The sequence below is a fragment of the Mesocricetus auratus genome, unplaced genomic scaffold, assembly GCF_017639785.1.
Source record: "Mesocricetus auratus isolate SY011 unplaced genomic scaffold, BCM_Maur_2.0 Super-Scaffold_100676, whole genome shotgun sequence".
NCBI lineage: Eukaryota > Metazoa > Chordata > Mammalia > Rodentia > Cricetidae > Mesocricetus > Mesocricetus auratus.
This window is the reverse complement of record NW_024429266.1, coordinates 119,226,504-119,249,961: the sequence shown is the minus strand read 5'-3', so window position 1 is coordinate 119,249,961 and position 23,458 is coordinate 119,226,504. Positions and strand designations below refer to the sequence as shown.

Genomic DNA, 23,458 nt, shown 5'->3' with positions numbered 1-23,458 from the left:
TATGGTGTGGAGGGAGACAGAGGAAAACTCCGTAATGACAATCTGCAGTGAGGAAAACGGGTGCAAGGAAACATGGAAATGCAAGAAGCTGGTAAAGGAGAGAGCAGAAGGCAGGCAGCATCTGTGAGCTCAAGGACAGGAGGAAGGAAGAAGGCGGAGTAGGCGGCAACAGCAGTCGGGTTCCCAGCAGCACTAAAATTGTTCCTGCCACTTGGCAGGAGTCAGTTCAGACGTCTCAGATCCAAGTGCCTCATCCTTTTCCTCATTCAGATAACTGTCAATTGGTGAGGCTGGTAGACCATGGGATCCTTGGCAAATATCCTCTCTATCCTTGGTTGTGATTTAAGCCCTCAATGTGTTGTTTATAGAAGTAATGACAGAGGCGATGAGTTACTCCTGCCAAAGTGGACCGTAAGACATTTGGTGTGTCTGATTAAAAGTTTATGAGGCGCAGTTTAAATATACCTATGTCTCTTAGAAAGTATTAACTCAGAGTCTAAATGGATAGAGAATGAGTATTATTATTCCATCCTAAGCGTCTTTGTGACACTCACTTTATTACTGATCATTTTGGTAGCAAAAGAATAGGGAACCCTCGCATTACAGAAAAGTTTCCATATCTCTAAGCTTTTCACCAGTATTATGCACTTGATTCCTTCAATAAGTCTTTAAAAGAGATTATGCAAGAGATTGTTATCCCACTTTTTCTCAGGTTGCAGAGGCTAAGAGAGCTTACAGAAGTTTAATTCACCCACATCACACAATGTGTTCAGCTACAGAGCTAAAGCCAGCTCTCTTAATTGGGACTGTTTTGTTTTTCCACAGATTCCCAGTCCCCACCTTAGACAACTTGTAGATGTAGCTTTTCTGGAATGACAATGTGGTGTTCATGTTGTTATCATCTCCTGAAGACCGACTGAAAGACCTTCCATGGGACACAGCTACAGAACACCCAATCGGGGCCCCATTTTGACCTGACAGCCCTAGGTCTTTGACGATCCCTTAGCTGAGAGAGTGGCGGTTGCTATATCAAAATCAATCAGCGGAAAGTGTTATTGCCAAGCATAACACAGGATGCTGAAGGATGGATCGCAAGGCAGAGATGTGATTAGAAGTAGAAAAGACACAGGAAGTAAGGATTCCTAAGGTCTAGTAGGCTACATCAGAGTGGACAAGTGGACAGGAGGGAAGGAGTGCTCATTTAGAACCTGGAGCCGCCGGGCGGTGGTGGCGCACACCTTTAATCCCAGCACTCAGGAGGCAGAGGCAGGCAGATCTCTGTGAGTTCGAGGCCAGGCTGGACCGACAGCCTCCAAAACAATACAGAGAAACCCTGTCTCGTAAAAACCAAAAAAAAAAAAAAAAATAGAACCTGGACCCTAACTAGGATGCAGAAGTATTTAATCAACAAGTCCTTTCCCACCCCTTTGCTGTGCTCAGAGTATAGCTACAGGTATTAGAGATGCGCAAGCAATAAGACCCAGACTAGCATGGTCAAGGGGTTCATCTCCTTCCCTTCTGCTAATGTATCAGGGAAAGTGAAATCTTGGGATGAGACCAAAATAAGCACTCACGGGTCTCTAGATGCCTCACTTTTCTTAGAAGACTTCTATTTCACACAGGTGCTCCTGTCTACCTCACAAATACGCAGGCTATGACAGTCCCAGCTGTTCTCTCTTCTCCAGAGCCCAGTCTTTGGTAAACTCAACCTGAGCACGCTTCTCCACAGGACACTGAGTTTTTGGTGACTACAGATGTGTGGCCAAGATTCTGCTTGGTAATTCCCCTCCAGTAGGTCCCTGTTTATAGGTAATCTCACAGTGCTCAGGACCTGTGTATCCATGCCTTATGTATAAAATGTAAAGACACTCTACCATAAAGTAAACCTTGCAGTGGCCAGGAAGGATAATAAGCAATTAAGTATAATATACTATGTCATCTAATTCTTCCAACTTCGTCCTAATTGTCCAGGCTTGAACCTCTGCAGGTGACAGATGTCTTCCATTTCCATCCATAATATGCTGGAAACAAAAGCAAAAATCCTGTCCCTTTATGCATCAGTGCCAAAGGACTGGAATCTTGTCAGGATTATTTTGGGAACCCTAAGCCAAAGGTCTGTTAATTTGCAATGTTATGAAAAGATTGATTTTGTTGGGGTCCTAGAAGATTTCTGGATCACTTCCTTTCAAGAACCATTTTATATATTATTTATTTATCTGGCAGTACCTGGGACCAAACCTAGGTCTTTGCACATGGTAGATAAGCGCTCCATCACTGAACTATACACTCGGGCAGCATAGCTATAGAATCTTTGAGACAGACTGGTGAGCCTACCCAGTGCCAAGAACGAAATGAGGGATCTATAAGCCTGGCCTGTGAGATGTTTACACAGACAACAGGAGAGAGGGATCCGTGGTTTTGAGTACTAGTACTCTTCACATTTACTCGGCTGGCTCTGCCTGGTGCTCTCAACTGCTGTCATTTCTCCTGTTATCTACAGGGGATGACGAATCCCTACCTTTCAGTCCCAGCCTGGGTCTTTTCCACTGAGCACTCCACCCACACGTTCTTCTCAGCCACTTCTCAGGTATTCCCACATGTATCTAGGGACCGAGAAAATTCCCCTTCTCTCCATTTTCAAACTTCACTTATATAACTACCATCTGTCTGGCTGCACAGGCTAAAAATCAAGAATCAATCACTCCCAATCTTTTCCTCACCAGTTCTTCCTTCGACCAATCTGTCACTAAGCCCTGCCAAGTCTTGAGTCTCACATTTCTGGCCCCATAGCTCCCTCTCTGTGCCCCCTCTGCCTGAGATACAGCCCTAGCTCTTCCAGCTCATGATCACAGTTTGCTGACTGACATTAAAGAGGAGGTGATTGTATGTGCATGCTAAGGTCATTATGAACGCTGTCTTTCAGGGCGGGGCATGACATGATGTGTAGGGATCAGCTGTCATGGAGTGGATGAAAAGCTTGTTGTCTGAATGCAGCTAGGACAATGGAGAATGATAATCAAGGAATTGAATAGAATCTCGGTGGATGGAAAAAGCCTCAGTGGAAGCATCAGGAAAGAGGGGGACTCTGGGTAAACAAACTTGATGGGATGGTTATGGACGACAGGCCAGAGAGGTGGGCGAGAATTTTGATCAGAGAGTGAGGATGCTCAAGCAGCAAGAGTAGACCAATGACAGAACCCACGATTCTGCCAAACATACACTACCATGATCTTGCAGTATACACTTAAGTGCTTAAGTCTGCAGGAAAGGGGCTAAGTTCCCAAACATAGCCCCCCCCACATACCTACCTATGAAAGGACCTATATTTCTATATTTTGTCCCTAATGTCCTTTCCAATCTCCTAACAACTTGCTACTTGAGATTAAGTCTGCAAATCTCTCTTGAAATGTAAACCCTGATCAGCCTGATGCACCACCCTCTGCCAAGTCCAGTTGCTCCCAGGGAAGTGCTCAACCCAACTCCTACTGCTTGGCAGAGTCTGGTTCTGAAAGCGAATCCACATTTACCTCCATTTCCTATTAAATAGAGAGGGCTGTTAAGTCTATGACCTGAAAGTTGAATCACAGCAACAACACTAATAAAAGTAACAATGAGTAACCATGGCTCCTGCCGTGGTGCTCCCCGTGATGTTAGCAGAGATTTCCTGAACTGCGTTTATTTTCAAATAATTTTCAGAGTGATCAGGTGAAGCAACGACTTCCCTCCTTCCCATATGAAGACACTGGGTGCTTATCGCCAAATGAGCACACAGCACAGAACTAGCGTGAGGCAAGGGTGAGTCTCAAACTCCGGGCCAGAACCTTTGCTCTGCCCCACTGAGGAGCGTTACCACTTTACACAGGCACACCGGGCACACGCAGTATGGGGAAAGCGGCGGTGAAGAGATGGGAGGGGAGAGTAAAATAAAAATGGCTAACGCCAAGAGACCAAGAGCCGTGACAGGACTGGACATGAGCAAGCGTCGGGTGCTGTGCTCACCGACTGGAGAGGCTGGAGTAGACCCAGTTGATGGGTAACTATGGCAAGATGCCACGCATTTAGGAGGAGCTAGGTGATCAGTCACGGCTGGAGAGCGTCGGAGCAAGTTTCTGTTTCCCAAGGAGGTCTTTCTTGGAAGTTTATCAAAACAAGCTCATGGCTGGGCATTGTCCTCAGGCCTGCCACAGGACTTATAAGGGACCCTGGTTTGAACCCTAGCAGAGGACAGAAGCAAGGCATAGAAAGAGGGAGAAATCTGGAATGAAAATCGTCTAACAAACAGAAAGATTTCTCTCCCGAATGTTCTAATGAAGCTGTAAAGTTTGGCTCAAGTCAACCACCTTTTATGTCCTCTCTGTCACTGTTGCCCAGGTTAGCAAGGAAAACTTCATGCTGAGGAAGCTGAGGGGTGAATTTCACTGCTCCCTGAACAGTGCCAGCCAAAGGACTAGGAGGCATTGCTATGAAATTTCAAAACTCACACTGCTTTGAAATTATCACGTAGGCACTGTCACAGGGGAACCCAGTAAGACTGCAAGTTCTCCTTGTTTTACACTGCAGGACTGAGAAGGGAGTTGAAGGAGATTAATTACTTTCCCTGCTAATCAATGCAAAGACATATTTTTCTGTTCCTTCATCTCATAATTTTTATTTCATCTAGTTTGGGCTTTTTTAGGGTTGCCAGATGTCCCAGTTTCAGTGGGACAATCCTGCGTTTTGAAGGTATGTCCCATCTGCTCTTGAAAATATTTCTGTTCACTGCTCTCTTGTCGACTGTGGGGTTTTTAGAGCTGCCAGCCAGGGTAGAGCTGCTGTAAGGGAGATGATAAATTATTGTAACACTATAAAAAAATCACTCATACCCACCAACACCTCACCTCGTCAATGCTTTGAATTAATTCTGCAAGAATGCTTGTCGTGAAAGGTGAGTCACCAGATCTCCATCTGGGGCTGGGAAGCTCTTTCCACCATGCTTTTGAGAAGATGTAGACCGGGTAGGAAGAACCCTATGGAAGGATTCCCGGACTGGCCACAGCAACACCTGCCTCTGCCACTTTCCTGGAGCATGACTTAGGGTTGTTTACTTCAAAGGAAAACAGTGAGCAGCTACTGTCTACCTGATGCTATCTATGATTGGCAAATCGGGTAAATTATCTACTTAATTTATATGGTCTGCTGGGTGACATAGGTTTATAGCCCCATCTTGCAGATAAGAAGCATAAAGCTCAGAGCCTGCAAGCCCAAACTCCTGATATGAGCCCCATTGCAGAGGCTCACCTTCATCTGCCAGTCTGCCTTCCTAGGCTCTCTTCCAGGCTCCCGTGATACCAGGAGAACCTGTCGATTAAGGCTCTCTGCCCATGGGAAGCTTTGAATGGACAGGATACTGAGAAACCCTTCCAAGTCTGGATCTGTGTACTTTTTAGCTTGGCTTTAGGATGGCCACTGACACTGACAGATAATAGCATCGTGACCTTTGGTCATTTTTTCCAAATTATCTTTATCAGTCATATTATGACATCTCTTGTTCCTTGTAAAGGAGACACTGTAAGCACTGCTTCGGTTCACAGTCATCTGAGGAGCGGCCACTGGGTCCATTATCCACAGTCTCCGGAACTTGTTGAGTGAGTTTATCATCATTACTTGAACAGAACAAATCCCTGACAGTAGAGGCCAAGCAGGGCAGGGCAGATACCGATGGTTGCCCTTGTCTCAGATAATAGGTATCTGCAGAGTAAGCTCTACGCCTACGGGAAAATGAGAATGTTCTGGAATCCTGCATAAACGGCATTGAGCGAGCCCGTTAATGTGCACCGGCCATCATACAATCTTTGTGCTGTTTTGTTTTCATGCTTTTTTTTTTCATTTCGAAGAAAGCAGATCTCCATTGTGGGCCTTTGTTAGCATATCCAAGTGACAAATGTGCTAGTGGGTGAAAAAATCCCAAAATACAGCTCTCACGTCAGCTGCCATCGCTTTGGACGCCCTCCTGGCAGCGACAGGGACACTGCGCAGCCTCCTCACGCTGTTGTTTTGCTCTTGCCCTTCACGAAGCCATTTCTCCCTCCGTAATGATGAAACCCTTTCTTCGAGTTCAGCTCCCCGCGCTCGCACCCTTCCTGGCTTCTCTCTGCTTCTTATGGGGGACCAGGGATTTACCGTCTGTAAACCCTGGAAGCCTAGAAGGCTCGATGCATCCCTCGCGCTTTCAGAGGGACATGTGTGCACACTCGTATATCCCATCCGAACCTCAGAGGCTCCGCGACGGCAAAGTGGGGAGAAATCTTTTTCTCTGTGGCTTCAGAGCTGAGCAGAACCACGTAGCAGGACAGCAGGATCATTGCCAATGATGGAAAAAAAAATCTCTATAATATGTCTCTGTGTTACCGCAAGCAAATGATTGGCTCCAATTACTCTGGAGTCTCAGCTGTGAAATGGGCCCCTGTGCCTCTCCCACCGGCTCTGAAGAACTTCCTTTCCCTGAAACTGGTGCTCTGGACACAGGACCTTTTCTGTCACTTCTCAGTACTTGGCCAATGTCTCCTGGCCTGGGATAAAGCCACACAGCGGTTTCTCCCACTGTATGGTCACTTTGTGGTCACCTGCCAAAGTCCCCTCCAGAAATGAATTCCTGGGGAGGTGTGCTTGCCTATGGCTGAATCATTTGCCAATGGTGTCTCAAATCAAGACTGGATGAAGAAAGGGACTCACGCATTGTTGGTGGGGAGCAACTTGTCTAAATTCCCACCCACCCCACCACCTATTCCAGAGAGAAAGAAAAAGCTGGGTCCGGGAGTAGGGGTCCAACAGAGACATGAGAGGGTGTTGGGGGTGCCCTGGCTGCCTGACAACTTTTAGTATCAAGAGAAGCACTGTGAGCAGCTTATTGAAATATCCCCAGACACCTCCCTCAGAGACCCTGAATCCCGCTAGGAAGTAGCACCCAAAAGCACACCTTAAGCTGCTCACAAGTGATCTCCACAGGCCTTAGTTTGATAAAAGTAGATGGTGACCCTGACATTAGGACTGATAGACCACTGTGTACAATTCCGGCTATCAGAAACCACTCTGGCAGGACCGAAGATTAGAGTTGAGTTCCTCGATTGTCCCCTGGGTGGCGCTGTGTAGATGCGTCTGCTCAACAGAAGGCGTCCCTCCCCCACGGCCACCAAGCTCTTGTAACCTCATTTCTCACAGTGGCCCCAGGTGGGGATTCGGCTGAAAGCCAGGGTTGCCAACACCAGGGATTTATATGAGGCAATGTCTGGCGAGTACAAGGTCTCAGTCTAAGTCTCTGCTCACTCTAACTAGGGAACAAAATGTTTCAAAGACAAGACACTGGGTCTCTGTGGTGCTTTTACACCTCACGCAAAACAGTATCAGAGTGGCTGGGTGTTCAGCGACTGCATTATTAGTTTTCAGGCTGTCATTTGTAACTACAGAAGTAACGCGTGTTTTTGTGGATGATTTCAAAAAAAGCATATAAACAAAAATAATTTTTAAAAGTCAACTGAAATCACACCACCCACGGCTAACCACTGTTAACATTTACTGTGTTTCCTTAAATGGAGACTGTTTGGTAACCTGCTTTTTCTACCTTCACAATATAACAAGAACATTTTCCAGGGTAGGAACCACATTAAAATCATTTTTTAAAGTCGCATAGTATTATAGTATTTCATTTGCAGATGGACCATGGTTTATTTAACCAATTCCATATTGTGAGACATTAAAAAAAATCTCTTCTGTCATTCTTCTCTCCCTTTCTCCCTCTTCAAGTGTCTCTTGCTTTTCTGGTCAATTCTTCTGTAAGCTGCTCTTTGTGTACTGGTCCAGTATGTTCTTACAATACACTTTCCTACAAGTGGACACAGGGTCATCCAAGCATTCTCACAGCACTGAGGAGTTTTCCCATTGTATTCACACCACTAGGGAACAGAAGAGACCACAGGGGTCTTGTTGAAGAAACCCTGTGAAGTCATCTGAGAATCCCTCCTTCCCTTCTTTTACTAGGGCGTAATTCTATGCTGGAACAATTTACCAATCCTGTACCCTAAAGAAAATACACAATCATAGTGTGGAAAATCTTCCCAGAAGGGCCTCAATTCTGCCTTATTCAACAGAGCAGTCTGCAAAGCCTGCGTGTTTCTTCTGCTTCTGTCTTGTGGGATTAACAGATTGGAAATACACTGACCTCATCCAGGAATTACTTCCATAGGAGACATGAGAGGGTGGTGGCAGCTTCAAGGCAGTGACTACTTAAGTACAGTGGTCTCTGTTTTGGACAGTGAAGGTGATAGTCCTTTCTCCACCATTCTCAATCCCTAGGTCCTGGACAGTGGGAGGTGTGATTATGAGATTCTCAGTAACTCAGAGGCAAAATTGTTGGAATCTGCTCCATCCCAGCAACAGAAAGAGGAAGAGAGGCTGACCCTGGCCAAAAGCAGAAGTTCTGCAAGGCAATGTGGTCAAGGAGGGGGTAACATAAGACACCAGGTAAGGCCAGAAGGCCATGGGAATGACCCAGCCAGAGACAGAAAACAAAGTGAGTCAGGAAAGTTGCTGATGAGTCAAGTCAGACTCAGAGCCCACTAGTTCAAAAACAAGGGCAGACACTGGAGGCTTGAGAGGTACAGGGGGCTTTTGGCTTAGAGTTTATTTTTATCAGCTTGCAAGAACACTATGTTTAAAATACTCACACAGAGCTCCATACAAACCCATGAGGTCTCTCCCTGAGAGACAAGAGAAAAACAGACTGGCCGCACAGGCAGAACCTCTAGGAGAGCAAGTTCTCCAGGGTTAGAAATGACCAAGTGCAGAAACTGGCTTTGGCAACTGGAATGCCAGGCAGACCTGAAAGTGTTTCAGAGTTAGGCAAAATCTGTATCAGGGAAGATAAGTTCCTGGTCCAGGAGGGAATCTAGTTTTAGACTGAGTCTTGCTCCTATATCTGTACATTCAGTATGCTGGAAGCAAGAAAAGGGTCCTATAATCAAAGTTTTACTCTTACAGCAAGAGCTGCTGTCTGGCAGATATTTTAGCAAAATCTGCTGAAGAGAATGAAACAGGGCTGTGTGGGGACAGGAAGGCACACCTTGGTGTACCCCTGACTTGTCTTCCATATGAATATATATTTTTTCACAATTTAAGTGAGTTGTTTTCATAGAATTTTGTAGCTGCAATGTGGAGGAAAATAATGCACAATGAAAAGTTACTTACCCGCTATAATTTCAATTCTGAAGAAATATTTATACATAACAGAAAAGGGCATGGGAGGAAATATACGAATATTTGAACACTGTGGAAAAGAGCAATATGTGGCTAGGAAGCAGAGTGGGAAAATGAGGGAGGGAATTGAGGAAGAACCAGGGACAAGACAGCCCTCATAAGCCCAGTGAATCAAGGAACAAGGACAAGACAGCCCACCTAAGGTCCTACCTCCTCGAGTTTCCAATAATGGTACCACTAGCCGGGAACCAAGATTTTAACACAGAACCAGTAGGGGGCATTGCATAGTCAAAACTATACTATGTCTTTAGCTTACTATTAATAGAACTGCACTGCTATTCTTTCAGCTTTTTTTTTTTAATGTCTTATTGTCACTCTGATTTGCTATATATTTTGGTCTATTCAATTGTAGCATTTTAAACCAAACTAGATGTGATAGTTTGAGTGTAATTATCACCATAAGCTCATAGGAAGGAACCTCATTGTTGGAGGAAGAGTGGAGGTGGACTTGGAAGTCACCCTTGCTCAAGCTACACCAAGTGAAACAGTTCATTTCCTGTTGCCTCCACATCAAGGTGTAGGATTCTCAGCCCTTCTCCAGCACACAGTCTGCCAGCACACTGCTATGCCCCACTATTTAGTCCATGATAATGAACTAAACCTCTGAACTGTAAGCCACCCAACTAATGTTTTCCTTTATAAGAGGTGCCATGGTCATAATGTCTCTTCCCAGCAATAGAAACCCTATCTAAGAGAGAAGTTAGTACTGGGATTGAGGTATTGTTGTGATAGGGCAGACCATGTTTTGGTTTGAAGGAATACGGATCCTGTCACTGTGGATTAGAAAAGCAGTTGAATGCTTTCAGAGGGGCTTAATGCGCCATCCTAGTAGGCTCATGGAAGACAGTAATGCTGAAGGTGATTTGAGCTGTCTGGGGCTGGCTCCAAAGGTTCAGAGGAAAAGAATTTTAGTATGTTGCCTAGAGATTGTTCCTGTGATATTTTGGTGAAGAATGTGGCTGGTTTTTGCTCTTTTCTGAAAAGTCTGCCTGAGGCTAAAGTGAAGGGTTTGCAATTAATTCCATTGGCTGAGGAAATATCAAAGCAGCCTATAATAGACTCTGTCATGTAGTTATTAATGTTAACTCTAATGGAGATTGATAATGAAAAAGTGCAAGCTGAGAAAGTAAAAACACAAAATGTACAAATTGAGGAGAAAAGGAACAGCAGGAAGTAGAATGCAGCTAAATGCTATGTTCAAGGAGATAAACAGATAAAGAAATGGAATAAACAGAGTGGTGACCTCAGGGCACCCCACCCAGCTAAGTTTTAAAGAAAAGCTTAAAGCTGAGTATGGTGGTGCATGCCTTTAATCTCAGCACTCCATAGGCAGAGGCTGACAGATCTCTTTGAATTTGAGGAAAGCAAGTTCCAGAATAGCCAAACTGAGGCAGTCAGTGAAGGTTACCATGGAAAATAGAAAGCTGGTGAAGACGTGATTGAAAGCTATCTGAGTTCAAGGCCAATCTGGTCTACAAATCCAGTGTCAGGACAGCTAAGTTTAGGCAGTGATGGAAAACAGAAAGCTGGCTGTGTGGTTTGAAAGACAATGCCCCCCAAAGGGAGTGGCACTGTTAGGAGGTGAGGCCTTGTTGGAGGAAGTGTGACACTGTGGGAGCAGGCTTTGAGGTCTCTTTTTCTCAAGCTTCCCTCGGTGTAATAGTCCACTTCCTGTTGCCTGTTGCAAGATGTAGCACTCTCATCTCCAGCACTGCGTCCATCTGCATGCTGCCAAGTCCCCCTTCATAATCATGACAGACTGAACCTCTGAAACTGTAAGTGAGCCACCCTCAACTAAATGCTTTCTTTCTAAGAGTTACTGTGGCCATGGTGTCTCTTCATAGCAATAGTAAACCTTAACTAAGACCATCTTGAAGATGTAATTTAACAAGGGGGCCATGTTCCAGCCCCAGCAAGCAGTAGAACTTGGCAGCTTTGGCCACATTGTTCTGGCTTTAAAGAAAACTCCTCCCCTCCCCTGCTGAGAGCTTCATATTTCTTCCCCCAAATCCACTGTGAAGCAACTCCCCTTGGTGCTGAAGCTTTTCTTTCATCATCTCTACCCCCCACCAGCTAAATAATTCACAGGGTCCACGGCAAAAAGAAGACACAGCTTGGTAAGAAAATTAGTAAAAAATTTTAAGTAGCAATAACTAAGCATTAAACTAGGCATCTAACCCTTCCAAAGATGGGGTCCCCTGACATCGCACCCTACTGTAATTACAGATCCAACTGTAATTTTCACAAGGTCATCTTTTAATTCTTTAGACTATAACAGTGTGTTTCCAATTCTTTTGAAGCTACCATATTTATTCCTCCAGTTTTTCTTACACTCTCGCACCTGTTTGTATTCACTCAGCGATCATTGAAAGAATGGTTCCCATGTATGGTACCCAATAAAGCATTGGACACACAGAAAGAAGTCAAGGATGAATGTATCCTTTAGGAGTCTGATATTATTCTCCAGAGAACTTGGACTCCAAACTTTTAGGTAAAGTCTCCAAGGAAACTCTTGGGCTCTCTGATTTCTGGTCACAGTGTTCTGTAAAACATAAAAGCATTTATGATACAAAGTAAATTATATCAACTGGGATACCACTGTTCATCAGCCAAAGTAGTAAAATTCAAAATCAAAATTATGAACATAAGACACACAGAAGTTAACACTTTCATTTGTCTTTTGAGATACAGTATTTATTAAAATGTCTAAAGGAATTTTTAGTTGAACTGCCTTCCTTTAATTTCTCACTTAGGCACATTAACATAAATGCATAAACACCCAAGCATCACAGTGTAGGAAGAGTGGAGAAAGAAATGTTTTTTGTGTGACATTTTTATAATAAAGGTCTAAAGACACCACACAATGAGATTAATTAAATAAATTTTAGATTGTACAGATGGAATAACTCTGTGCAACTAAAGGAAGAGTGAAGTAGGTTTCTTTTAATTTTAGTATGACCAAAGTATCATTGAGAATGATTTCAATAACCATAGAATAGTTTGTAGACTCTAATACCAATAAGGTGGATTTATTTTAAGATTTGTATATTTTACATGTGTGGGTAGTTTTGCTTGCACATGCATCTATGTACCACATCTGTACAGTGTCTAAGGAAGCTAGAATAGAATGCCCAAACCTTTGTAACTGGAATTGCAGACAGTAGTTAGCTGTCATGTAGGTTCTGGGAATCGAACCCTGTTCCTTTTGCAAGGCTAACAAGTGTTCTTACCCACTGAGAGGTCTCTCTAGCCCCTGGCAATAGATGTTTAGGAATAATAACCAAATATAACTGACTTGTAAACACATCTGTTGCTATTCCTGGGTCCAGTATAACCATCAAAAATTTGTGGAAGAGCATGAAGCAGGGTCATCTGAAATCTTCATAATCAAGAGAACTGGACCTCACCTCTCTCCCTTCAACTAGGAACAAGTGTTCATTCAACTTGCAACAGTTTTATTCTAGGTACACAAGGGCAGAGGCAGTCTTTTTATTCCTAAAAGGAAAATTTGGCCCAACAACTGTCACCATGAAGAAGATTCTTCCACTAAAACCTCTTTTCTTGGACCTTGTGGAAACCACTTAAAATGGATTGTTTTTTTGTTTGTTTGTTTTAGTTTTGTTTGTTTGCTTGCTTGCTTTTAAGTTCTCAAAAGCCTTTATGAAAAAAAAATAGGAACCACCTATCTGACATAATGATTCCCTCTTTCTTCTTCCCACCTCCTGACATCTCCAAAGTCCATAAACACTGAGATCTTGGCTGTGGTTCAATAATACATGACTCTTGCAGTTCATGGGTTGCCTCTCAGAGGGCAGCTCTCAATCATGCGGGCTTCCAGTGTGCCCTCATCATCATACTCAAGATCCCAGAATGATGTAACAGCTTCGTCCGTGATAACTTTGGGCTTTTGTCAGAAAAACAAACAAACAGAACAAAGTTAGGCATAGCCCATACAGCTCTATTACCTCCACTCAAGAGAGGTAGATATCACTGCTGTTCAGATTTCATTGGCCAGAGCAAATGCCATGACTACGCTGGAGTGGAAGAGGAGGACTGGTGAGTTGTTAAAACAACAATACAGAGAATGAAATGAAGAGTCATGGTTATCCGCACCAAGTGCACAATTAAGGTCTAACTTGTGGTGGGCCTAGGAGAATGCACAAAACAGCCAGCAAAGGGCCTAGGCTCATTCTCCTTATCGGTCCTCTGTGCTGAATGCCCTTATGGAAACTTCTTCTGGGATATTGGAAAAGAGTGAACACTATTCTAAATAAGCAATGCAATTAAAATCAAGAGCCCAAAAAAAAAACAAAACAAAACAAAACTGTGTTTGCAATCTCGTTTTACTCTCCGGACTAATGCTGTCCAAAAGTTCAGTAGCCATATTGGAACACAGAACAAAGAAATGGGTGCATTAATCTTAATAGGTTTTGTTTAGCTTGATGCATCCAAGATGGTATTTTACCAAGTGATCAATATGAAATTGTTGTTGAAATGTATTAAAATTCTTGCCAAGTCCTAGAAATCTGACTTCCATCTTATCCTTACAACAACCTAAATTCAGATGCTAAATTTTCCTCAGAAATAATTGATCTGTATTTAGATTTACAGCTTAAAAAGTAGGTTAACACATCCAAACTGCACTAACTGCACACACGATTTTCCAGGAAATGAATCAACTATCCATTTTTAAATTTGAATTAACGTAGATAAAATACAGTTGAAGATTCATTTTTCATTTACTCTCATCACATTCCCAGGTCTCAATCGCCACGGTCATGAGCGCCTGCCATGTGGCTCTACCAGATTGCACAGTGCAGGCTTAGACCTTGGGGATTTCAGTCTCCACCCTGAAAATCATCTTTTCAATGTAGATCACAAAATGATCGAGTCAGTTGATCTCTTTGTTATTCAGAGGTTTTGTTGTTGCTGCTGCTGTTTTGTTTTGTTTTTATAGGTGCAAAGCCAGAGCTACAGAGTGTGCAACAATCTCCTTTTCACACTATGGACCGGTTTGTTTCTGAGTTGGTTTCTATAACAATGTGCCTTAGAGATCTCTGTGTCTGTCCCAAAAACTAGGTAAGATCAATTATGCAATCCTTTTTGGGGAAAAAGTTGAAAAATTAACCTGAAGGTGTCTTATTCAAAGCCCTTTTCCTATTGCTGTTATATACCTAAACGTTTAGTCCTAAATTTTGCACGAAAGGAAGCCATAACTGAATCTTAAGGGAAGGTTGCGGGCATACCACAGCCCAGGCATACCAACTGCTTCTCTTTATCATTTTTCATCATTTTTCACTTGCGCTGGGAGGGTTCTGTCCTTATCACAAGACTATGTTTTCCACGTCATCTGCCCATACAAAAGAATTAAATAAAATTTCTAATTTTCTATATGACCCTAAGAAGCCAAGAAAGCAAGTTCAGAGTTTCACATCTGTTGCCTTGGTTTTAGATAACGATATAACAGGCTGTATAAGGAGCCTGGTATGTAAATTTGAGACATTTTTATATGAATAACCTCACTTGAACATTCAGCATTCATATTGGTATGAATGAAAGGAAAGGGAGTTTAAAATCAGACAGCCAGTAAGTAGAAACATCTGGGTTATAAACACAGCCTTCTACATCTTTGCTCAGTGCTCTAATACACCACCTGTCTCTGCCACGCCTAGCGTCTCCTGGGGTAGCATCAACTCAGGTACTTTGTTGTGCGCTCGTGATACTCTAAAGATGTTATTCACTGTCAGAAACTAGACTCCTGGCCTGTGCTGTCAACATCCCAGTACCAAATTCTAAATTCAGAATCAAGAACAAATAAAAGGGCCGCCATTATTCCTATAACCCATCAGTTGGTATGGCCAGTGCCGCTGCTTCCAAAGGCTTGTTACCTGAGGACTCCATGGGACAAAACAATGGTGACCATTTCCTAATTCGATTTCCAAACAGAAAGGCATTCTTCTCTGCCAAAGGATCCTGTGCCAACAAGAAAAAGATGGAAATGGAACAACGGATACAGAAGGGCAATCAGGGATGAATAGCCCTCCATTCCTCTAACACAGGAGTAGAGGGAGATGAGCTTCAACAGAGGTCTTGAAGCAAGCCCACGAGTGAGCATTTCTGACTGACTATGCTCCAGCTTGCCAGCAAATATGGGACACAGCAAGGAACATGAAAGAAAGCAGTGTAAGTGATGTCACATCACACTACACCACATGACGGAACAGGGATTCAATACACTACGGTCAATAGGACAAGAGCTGTAGTTTCTCCAATACTCAACTGTGTTAATGATAACTGTTTCTAAACAAAAAGGGGTTAGCGTGGGAATTCAGACAATCACAATAAATAAACAGTGCTGATCTTAACAGCAGTGTCAGTTGAGAAAATGATAAGAACATTTTGTTCTTTTCTGGATTTGCTAAGATGAGGCAGACCTGGGGACAATCTTTAGGAACTCATCATGGCTCATGGCTACTCCTGTTTTGACCTTGAGACCTGGTCTTGCTTTACTCCTCCATAGCTATCTGAGTTTTCTATGGAGAGTTCCTTCCTGGCCACTAGAGTAGGAAGACGTGCAGGAATTCAGAAGCATAGGGAATTCAAGAAGAAAGGAGCATAGCTTTGTTCTAGGTCATAGACAGTTTCTGGCAACTGGGTTACACTTCCAAAACCAGAGATTTTCACCCAGACAACCCAGGGTTCCTGGATTTTGACAAAGAAATGGATTTCAGAGCCAGCTAAACCTGAATAAAAAAAATGGGCTTGTTGAAAAAAGAAAGAAAGAAAGAAAGGAGGTCTGAGAGAGTAAGTCACACCTTACTGAATGACTGTGAGTTGCTCTAAGGAAAAGTGGTGAGCAGCTTTCTTAACAATGGAATTTTAGTAGATCGCATACTCCGTTGCTACATTCCGAGAGTTTTCTAAGAAATGGATCCCCACTACTAACATTGTCCAAAGTGTACTTTATTGCAAAGGTAAAGAGTTAAAGAATTTTTCTCAGTAAACAAAGCTGGATAGTGATAGGGGGGCATCATCCAGGTCTAGGAGGTAGGAGCTCTAGGAATATAAGGCTACACATAATTTCAGCCCTAAGTAAGCATGGCCTACTTACTGTCGTCGCCTTCCTTGATGGGCTGTCTTTAGAAAGGCATTGTCTGTCCCTAATTGGGTACACTTTATTTATTGTCTTGAATAAGACATCTTTTGAGAAGTACATGTTGTCACGGTAGGCCATGAGGTCCTTATCTACAGATTCTGAAGTTTCCTTCCTTTCCCATCAGTGAAAGCAGATCAGGTCTCAAGAGCAAAGTCTTTTCTCTCCCAGCCCTTCCTCCCCATGTCATCATGCTTTTGTTTTCTATCCTGCCTCAAGACATCTTCATGATCCAGATATAATATACAAGGCAAATCCAATGCCCAGTTAAGATGTCTCCTTCCTGATCTGTCCTCTGAGTGAATTATGTTCCAGGTGTAGGATTTCTGGAAAAATTCCACAGACAAGAGAGTAGAATGCAGGCAGCCCAGGCCCACATTATGCAGGTATAACATCCCCAAGACATCATCCACAGTTATCTAGTTCACACTTCCCTTCTTAACAACCACCCAGGAATCCAGGTGTGATAGCATATGCCTTTAGCTCCAGGATTTGGGAGATAGAGACAATAGATTTCTGTGAATTCAAGGCCAGCCTAGTCTACACAATGAATTCCAGGCCAGCAGAACTACCTAGTGAGACTCTGTCTCCAGAAATAGGGTGGGGGACTGGAGAGATGGCTTAGCCATTAAGAACACTGACCTTTTCAGAGGTCTCAGGTTGAGTGCCCAGCACCCACATGCCAGCTCACAGCTATCTGTAACTCCAGGTCCAGGAGATCCAATGCCTTTCCTAATCGTCATGGGATCCTGCATGTATGTGTCATACACATACACACTCTGGCACTTAGGTATACACATAAATACTTAACATTAAATTAAAAAGCAAAGTGTCTTTCATATTCTGGGCAATGGTCCTGTGTCTACCAGAGCAGCCCTTGGTGGTGATAATTTTATATGTTGTGCTAATAAGCAGTGTTTTGTTTGAATAAAGGATTATATAGCATAAAGCAAACCCGAGAAGGGTGAGAGCCACTTCACCATTCACAGCCTCGGCAGGAGACAGTATGAAGCATGTCTCTTATTTTCTGTATCCTGATGCTAGGCAACCGCGTAATGTATCAATAGCAAGAGCATAGTAAGATAAAGTAAAGGACTCGGCAGAGCACACTTTCCCTTTCTGTTCTGTGTGAACACCACACCAACCACACCATAGCATAGAGACACACAGACCCCCACCCCACCCCTCATCACCACAGAGCCAGAGAACAGCCAAGTACAGGCAGTTCTCACACCAAAGGACCTGCTGACATTATTTCAACAAGCCTACCCTACACCTCCATGTCTTAGATCTGCTTCTCTTCCCAGCTAAAACCACAGCGAAAGCACTGGCTACCGTTTCCTCTGCCCTTTGCTGATCCTCTCTGCATCTAACCAGCCCTGGCGATTCCCTTGTGGCCCCACAGTAAGTGCCTGTGTCTCCTGTTTCTGGAGAACCGTGAGTATGGATGTCTTAACTTCACTTTAGTCTGGGCTCCCGAGTCCCCTTGAACAAGAATGCAGCTCTGGACCAGGTGAGCGATGTCTTGTGTTTAGTAAGCAGGAATAACAATTTGTTTAGGGGATGAGAACAGCTTGCCAGCAACCTTAAGCAGCTATACAGTTGAAGTCTTGCCGGGCAACTTCCCACAGCAGGGGACACAGACAGTCCAGAGAAAGGTTGTTTCCAGAATCAGAGCAGACCCTATCCTACCCACAGAGCACCTGCAAACTGGTCTGAATGGGTCAGGCAGAAAGAGGTAGCTAGATAGCCTGGAACTGGTTTCCTTCATCCTGTCTCTTAGCCACGGTTGGCAGGCTGGTGTTCTCTTTTGGAGATTATAGCTGTGTTCTGGGGCAGCAAGAACAAATGAAGGTGCAAGGAACGCTTCCACTGAACTCAGTATGATGGCGTTTCTCTGAGGCAAGGGAAGTGAAGCATAGCCCTCGAACAGGGGAAAAAAGAAGGCTACAGTGCTGCACTGTGGTTCCTCCTCTCCAAAGGGATTTTCCATCAGAGTTAGAGGCTACATGTGGGTGGGATCAGCATTGCTGGCAGTACATCGTTTGGAGCGCATTATCCTTGGGTGCACACCATATTTACCAATGAACTAAGCTAAAAGTCTCAGCTAATTAAAACCTGAAACTGGAAACCTATGACTGACTTCTCAGCCCTGAAAAACTGTAAATTCCCCAGTGTTGCCAACGTCTGATACAAATCCACTCCGAGTCTCGAAAAAGCATTGAGACAACACTGATGAAGGCTCTGGAGGTTGGTTGAGCTGTCTGTCTCATGGTGCCTATGATAGAGGTGACAATGGCAAGGAACAGAAGAAGGGAAACAGATTTCTAACTGATGCTCAATTGATTTCCTCTTGCCGGAGCACAGCTGCATCTCTGTTTCATGTTCAGACTGTATCTTGTTTTACTGTTATCTTCTTGCTCTGCTCAGTGAGGCCATGGCGCAAAGGACATATGAAGGGGGAACATAACCCAAGTTGAGGTTCATATGGCTTTCTTCTCCCCAGCAATAGGCAGTACCTCCCATCTCTCTGTGATTTTGGGGGTTACAAAGTGTCTTTTAAGTGTCTCAGCCTTGCGATTCCTGACATTTTTGATTGGCTAGTCTTCACCACGGCAAGATTTTCTCATTACAGATGCTAATTATGACCTTGACCTTGACACACTAGATATCTGCTGAGGATCCTCCCACCCCCTTGCTGAGAGCCTTACTCAGGCCTACACAGAAGCCAGGCTGAGAAGCACTGAGCTAAAGGATAGAGGATGGCCAGGCAGGACCTTCATTTACTGGAAGGTGTCAGGTTTGGGCTGCTTTGACAATGAACTCCAAGAAGCATATTTCAGGTCTGGGAATAAACACCAGGGTTACAAGGGCCATGGGGTCAGCTCTGGCCCATATGTTTCTCCTGCCTGAGCTCAGGCAGAGCATGCTGTGTTGGCCACTTAAGTGGAGACAAAGGCCTCTCATGAAAGGTTTCTTGTTGGCCTTGTTCCTTCAGCTAACAACTCTTGGGAAGCATTTCAGGGGCCAGTCTGGCTATGCAGCCGTCAGGGCTGCCTCAGACAGCAGCTTACCTATCCACTTTCCCACTCCAATAGAAACCCTTCTCATTGCCAACGTCTGTGCTCTCCACCTGTGCCTGGGGCAGGATAGATCCTGACCCTCATTTGCTTCCTTCTCTTGTTTGTTCTTGACTCAGGAGCTGTTCCTCCATGAACCTTTCCAAGGACCACAAGTATATGTGTACGTGTGGGTGCGTGTATACACACACACACACACACAGACAGAGACACACACACACAGAGACAGAGAGACAGAGAGAGAGGGACGGAGGGAGGGAGGGAGGGAGGGAGGGAGGGAGGGAGGGACGGAGGGACGGAGGGACGGAGGGACGGAGGGACGGAGGAGAAATGAAGCCCCACCTGTAAGTCCCTATGAGTTCCCATGGTCTTCAAGGACTGCCTCTTTCATAGCATTACGTGACACCTTCCTGAGACTTTGTTTTGGTTTTATGTATCCGTGTTGTCCTTGAACAAAGAACCGGTTCTGTCCTCTTCCTCCCCCACTCCCCACATAGGACAGGGCCTGCCATAGTAAATGTGAGATGTTACCAGGAGGTAAAGCAGATCTGATTAAAAAAAAAAAAAAAAGACTTCTTAGAGATTCCCAACACACTGAGACAGTCTACAATCTACAGTCAGTCAGAAAGGTTAGCGGTCAAAGTAACTCATCTATTTCTGTGCAACACAAATGGAAGACTCCAAGTAAAAAAGAACCACATTGGCAATTGCCCTGTGTAGAAAGGGCTCCGTCCAAAATGCCAGCCTGAAGCCCTTTATATTCTGAGCATGTGTTGAGAGCTCTCATCTCCAGCCTGGCACCGACGCGGTTAAAGCCTCACCATTTGCTGTGTGAGGCTGATTCTGCTGACTTTATTTCAAGCAATCAGAACTATCTAATTTGCATTCACATTCACATCAGTGGCCCATATGTTAGCCCTGTTTAAAAGCTATAGGCTTGCATTCATTATGAGAGACTTGGCTCCCCTCCTTATCTCTTCACTTGAAAATTGCCGAGACACTGTCGCCACAAAGGGTTATATTTAGCAAAGGCCCAGCGTCTCCCAGTGCGTATGTGTCTCTGCCTGTGTCTGTGTCTGAGAGGGATCTGATATTTGCATCTTTCTCCAAAATATCATATAACTTTCAAAACTGGGAAAGGAAGAACCCCTTTTCCCCACCCCTTAGCATGTGATAGCGCAGCCTCCTACCTAAGGCATCATTAAAATACCATGTTGCAGGCCGCACACGAGGCCTCTGATATGCAGGCCCCTTTGGAGAGCCACAGTGGAAAAGTCAGTGCTTCCTGAAAAGGTCCCAGCCAGTGTCACCTCCCAGCCCAGTGAGATTCTAGTCGCCATCTGGGAAGCCCTTGTTGGTGCCTTATTCTTTTATTCTATTTACTGCACTCCAACTATGTGATAAACACTCTGGGAAGCTGATACTGCAGACTTGTGTTGTCGTGGAGCAAGGGCAGCAGGAGGCAAGCTCCTCAACAATTGCTACCCCTGGGAAGATGCTGGACACTCACTGAGATGCAGGAAACACTTGAGCAAAGCCAGAGCTGGGTTCCTCTTGGAATATCAGAGCAGCAGGCAGGGTAGAGCCGGGCAGAGCAGGGCAGGGCACTTGTCAAAGGCTGTGCACATTAGGCCTTTCTACTCAGGGGTAATTCAGGGATCACCAAAAGGTAAAGGGGACAGGAGAAGGAAACAGGGTGTGTAAGCAAAAAGCACCTTTGTCCCACTCCAAGGCAGATGGGTCCCTGTGGGCACACCCTCCCCCACCCTTGATGGCAGAGCTAAAGGATGCAAATGACTGTGGTGTGTACAACCCCAACAACAGAGGCTTTGTTCTCTAGAAACACTTACAAGAAGCTGTTAAACAGGGTTACTCTACAAAAAGGAGTGGACCCAGAGGAAAGCGGTTAGAAGCTTGTATCCTTTTACCATGCTTGGATTTTTTTATTCTCCTTCCTCTTTCTCTGCATAGGCGCTGGTATTTAAAGAAAAAAAAAATGGAAAGGTATTTTTAATTGATAAATTCTGGGAAGTATTCCATTGAAAAGATTTTATCCTTTGAGAAGCTAATTACAGAAGATGAATCATGACAGCAAGTTTAACAGATTAGATAGAGTGGAAGAAGCAATGATGTGTGTATGTTGAATACCTTAAATCTGCTTTCCCATACCCCTGGAGTGAGAGTGAGCTCAGGAAATCTGCTGAAGACCCTGGAGCTGCAGGAGCTGCTTCAAGGAAGGGCTCAGGACATTGCTTCCTGTCCCAGAGCAGTGATGTGGGGGATGTTTTTTCTTGTTCGTATGTTAATCCCAAACACTGAGAGTAAGACCACTACCACAGTTTGAGCCAAATTAGACTGCCTCCTAAGTAAGGATAAAGAGAACAGCCCCAAATCCATTTCTTGGGCCCATTTTAAGAAGTAAAATCATCAATAGTTTTACAGAAGAGAGACAATAGGGCAATAAGGACATACAAAACAAACTAAAAAAAAAACCCATCATGTGGTCACCATGTGATTACAGAGGGTCAGGGAGGGTCAGAGAGGGTCAGGGTATTTACAAAAACAAGAAAATAAGTCAAGGTCATGGGTTGGGGAAGGTCAGGCCCCAGGAAACAGAGCAACTCAACTCTCACAGTAAAAGAAACTTAGGTTTAACAATGCAGCCTTGTGGCTCCTGCCCTCCAGATGCAGCCAGGCAGGTTTCTCACTTGGAGGGTGTCCTTGCTCCAGGAACAGCATGTAGAAGCTTGCCCTCCCACCACTATATTAGAAATGCAGCACAAGAAAAACTCTATACTGATAGAAGTCAGCTCTTTACCTCCTTACTTCTCTAGACATTCCCTCTTAATATTAATTAGCCTTTAAGTTTTTACCAGTTTTGCCTATGTAGATAAGCTGTGTGCCAAAAATAATATATTGTATTCATGTTAATTTCTTATAGTTTTGCCTCTTTAAATACTGCCAAGATCAAAATTAAAGACAAAATACATCTGTTAAAAAAAAAGAAAAGAAACACAGTGAAAGCCTGGGCGTGTGGTCAGGGATAGAGCACGTGTTAGATCATCTGCAGAACAGAGAGAAAGGCAGAGAGAAAAGGAGAGAGCTATGTGGAAGGAGGGCAGGAGAAGGTGGGAGAAGAAGGGAGAGGAGGGAGACACCACTATTTAATTTGTTGAGAGCTCATTTTTATAGGAATGTAAGCTTAAACTTAGAGGAGAATTGAAAAAAAGCCATTTCAAAGCCATAGGGTCCTGGGAAATGACCCTAAAATCTATTCAATGGCCCTGAAACACACACACACACACACACACAGACACACACACAGAGCACACACACATACTCACACAAGTGTACCACATTCATACCACACTCACACACACACATGCATACGCACACACCACACACACACACACATAGTCTCACAAGCACACCACACACACATTCACACCACACTCAAACACACAAACACGCATACACGCTGTACCCACATACTCACAAGCACACCACACTCACACCACGCACACATATTCACACCACATTTCACACACACACACACAGCACACACACACCATACACACACATACTCACACAAGTGTACCACATTCATACCACACTCACACATACCACACTCACACACACACATGCATACTCACACACCACACACACTCTCACAAGCACAACACACACACACACACACCACACACCGCAGAATGGGGGGTGCTAAATATCAGGAAAGCCCTTGGAATTCTGAGATAATGTGCTTCCTAAGCAGTCAACTGTATACAACAAGCCCCAGCATTTGCTCATCCTTTCTGTAATCACCGAAAGATTTTCCTGGATATTTGACCATCCCACTGGAAGCTTCTGTTCTCTTGGTCACTGTGGAAAGAATGCAAGTGATTGCATTCTGGATTACCTTGCTGGAAGACAATTCCCT

The 23,458-nt window shown here is 44.2% G+C and overlaps 1 long non-coding RNA gene across 2 annotated transcripts in view; it reads left to right on the top strand.

Moving 5' to 3' along the window:
* Positions 1-23,458, top strand: part of LOC121137191 — an 87,839-nt gene that overhangs the window by 22,851 nt on the left and 41,530 nt on the right. For both annotated transcript variants that reach the window (XR_005874424.1, XR_005874423.1), the window contains exons 3-5: positions 11,648-14,367; positions 15,235-15,471; positions 17,749-17,845. This is a non-coding gene — a long non-coding RNA (uncharacterized LOC121137191). The remainder of the gene's footprint in view (positions 1-11,647; positions 14,368-15,234; positions 15,472-17,748; positions 17,846-23,458) is intronic.